The following is a 3,406-nucleotide window of genomic DNA, read 5'->3' as shown; positions in this document are numbered from 1 at the left end:
CTTGCCTTGTGCCATCTGCATATCACAGGTTATTTATTAATGACACTTCCTCCAATCCTGATGCCACACTCCTCCTCATAAAGCCCTGCTTCCTGAATGACCTCTTCTGCATACAGATGGAAAAGATACAGGGACAGGATGCATCCCTGATGCATTCCTTTCCTGATTTTGAACCTTGCTTTGTTTCCTTGCTCTGTTCTGAGGACTTCTTGGTCCAAGTATAGGTTTCATATAAGCATGACCAAGTGTTCTGAGATTCCTATTTTCCCCAAGGTTAGCCACAATTTATTGTGATCCACACAGGCAAATGTCTTAGCATAGTAAATGACACACAGATAGACATTCTTCTGGTACTCTCTGCTTTCTGCCAAAATGTATCTGACATTGGCAATAATGTACCTAGTGCCATGACCTCTTCTAAACCCAGCCTGTATTTTTGATAGTTCTCTGTCAATGTACTGTTCAAGTCTTTTCTGGATAATCTTCAGCAGGATTTTGTCTAGTGTGTTGGGTCACCTTTTTTTTTTCTTTTTTTTTTTTTAATGGGAATAAATACGAATCTCTTTCTGTCAGTTGGCCAAGTAGTTGTCCTCCAGATTTCTTGCCACGACTTGGTGAGCACATGCAGGGCAGCATCTGTTTGCTGAACTACGTCAGTTGGTATTCCACCAAATCCTGGGGCTTTATTTTTTTGTCAAGTCCTTCAGAGTAGCCTGCACTTCCTTCTTCATTACCATTTCCTCTTGTTCATATGTTGTTTCTTGAAATTCTTCTGTGTCAACCAATTCTTTCTGGTACAGTGACTCTATATGCTTCTTCCATCTGCTTTTAATGTTTCTTGAATCATTCAACATTCTGCCCATCGCATCCTTACGCTTTGAAACTCGTGGCTTAAATTTATTCTTTAATTCTTTCAGCTTAAGAAATGCAGAGCAAGTTTGGACCTTTCGATTTTCTGACTCCGGCTCCTTGCACATTTCATTATAATATTTTGCCTTATCTTCCTAAGTGGCCATTTTAAATCTTCTATTTGGCTCCTTAACTTATTTCCTCTTTTTGTTTTGGTTTCTCGGTGCTCTAGTGCAATATTCAGAGTCTCTTTCGACATCCATTTTGATGTTTTCTTCTTCCTTTTTAGTAATGCCTTTTTGGTTGCTCCATAAATTATATTCTTGATATCTTCCCACAACTTATTTGGTCTTTGTTCACTAGTGTTCAAGGCCTCAACTGTATCCATGAGAAATGGACTGAAGGTCAAATTTTTATTACTCTGGATATGATTTAACCTTCTTTAGTTTTAGTTTGAACTTGCATATGAGCAATTGATGGCTTGTTCCACAATCAGCACCTGGCCTGGTTTTTACTACGCATTCTGAACTTCAACAGTTTCTTCCCCAGATGTAATCAATCTGATTGCTGTGCATCCCATCAGGTGAAATCCATGTATTTAGCCTGTGTTTATATTTTTTATAAAAGGTAGTAGAGCCAAAATACAGAGTCAGAAACAACAGTGTCTTCCTTAACTACAGAGGCCAAGGGTGTCACTATGAATGTGCTTGGTTCTCCACAGTCCTGGTAATAATCTAACCTCCCACAGCCGATTCTTGAAAGGACTCTGTATGCTTTTCTAAGTCTCTTATTCAAGGACTTGTATTTTTAATTTTTTTTTTCAATTCTAGTACATTCACGTTTTACAAATCCAAGTCCTTTCTGATTTCATTGCATTGGAACCAGTTTAAGCCAGTTCAAAGCCCTGCTGTTTTCTAGATTGTAAAGCTGTCACTGCATACCTAGAAACCTCTTTAAAGATGCATGTTTAACTACATTTGTTATCCAACAGATGTCTGAATAGTTAGAATCTCTTGAGAGTACTATAACTTGTGGTTTCAGTTACAACAAAGTGATCCAAACATTTTTTTGGTCTTGCTTCTTTTCAGTTATTGGGAAAAGTCTGTATAAGAAATTAACAGTGGGTATTCCCTTTTACTTTTCCCTGTTCCCCTATTTTTTCTTTTTTATTCTTTGAGTCTTTCCCCCCTCCAAAATTTCTTTATATCTGCTTTTGAAATTGAGGCCACAGAATGTGTAAGCAGTGTCTAAACTCTATATTGTGCTTCCTGTCTCCCCTACTGGCGTCATTGTAGAGGTTGTTGATCATATTGACATTCAATTTTTATAAACTATAAATTGTTGCTATTACAGAAAACTGCCTAATTCAGTGGCTTATGCTCTATATCTATCTACAGTTTCAGTTTTTAAAAGATAGGCTTAGATTTGTGAATTCATATCCTGGTACTCAGTGTCCTTCTAGATGAACATTTTAATGTGGACAAGTCAGAGGAAATGGATGTTGCTGAAGGCAAAGACTAGAGATACTGTGGGTTCTGAGAAAGCAGGCAGGAAGAGTAGATTGTTACTTGAATTAGGATACACCTGGGCAATGAACTGCTTGTTACCTGCAGTGTTGGCCTCAGGTGTACAGGTGGTGGGCTTCTTACAACAATCTAGTAAATGATGGCCTAATGGTTATGTCAGATTTAGTCAGTTTTACATTTCTAACCTTTGGATCTGAATTTGAAGATGTTTTTACAAGTTCAGGCAATTTCACCTTATTATTTCTGACAGTAATACTCCATGGACATTTTAAAAGAATTCTAAATGTATGTGCAGAAAGCATCTCTGTTGTTGTTGTTGTTGTTAAGTGCCGTCAAGTCGCAGGCGACTCATAGCGACCCTATGAAGGAGAGTCCTTGACGCTTGGGTGCCTTTCATCCTCTCTCCAAGTTCATAGGGTTTCCAGAGGCAAGCTATTATAGAAGTGGACGCCACTCCTCCTTCCACGAAAGCATCTCTACGCCCACAAAAATCTCTCAACTAGTGTTGTTGATTGCCTTCGAGTCGAGCATGACTTATATTGACCCTATGAACAAAAGGCCTGAAGCCCTTCTACACGTATCGACATTTATCAAAGTTCATATAGTTTCCAGAGGCATGATTAGGAAGTGGATGCCACTTCTGCTACTACATTGCTCTAATTAGACATCTTCAAGTAATTATTTTAGTAAGGAAGGTTTATTCTGATAAGATAATTATAACTCAAGTATAATCATGCATTTAACCTTTTATTTAAGACCAATGTATATTATTTATGATGGCTTTAAAGTAGAATTGATCTTTTATGATTTATGTACAGAGTATAAGGCAGCAAACTGAAAAAAAAGTCAGCAGTGTATAAGAATAATTCTGTTGTGATTGATATAAAGAACTTTTAGAAACTAATAAGGGAATTATTTTTTAAAAATTGGCTTAAGACAAAACATAATTAAAGAACAAATTGCACAATCACACAAAAATATATTTGGCTTCACTGTTATTCAAAAGAATGGTAATTTTAAAAAATTGTTAT

Source organism: Elephantulus edwardii, unplaced genomic scaffold, assembly GCF_000299155.1.
Source record: "Elephantulus edwardii isolate Elephantulus edwardi_28Jun2011 unplaced genomic scaffold, EleEdw1.0 scaffold00034, whole genome shotgun sequence".
NCBI lineage: Eukaryota > Metazoa > Chordata > Mammalia > Macroscelidea > Macroscelididae > Elephantulus > Elephantulus edwardii.
Note: the sequence above shows the minus strand (reverse complement) of the source record.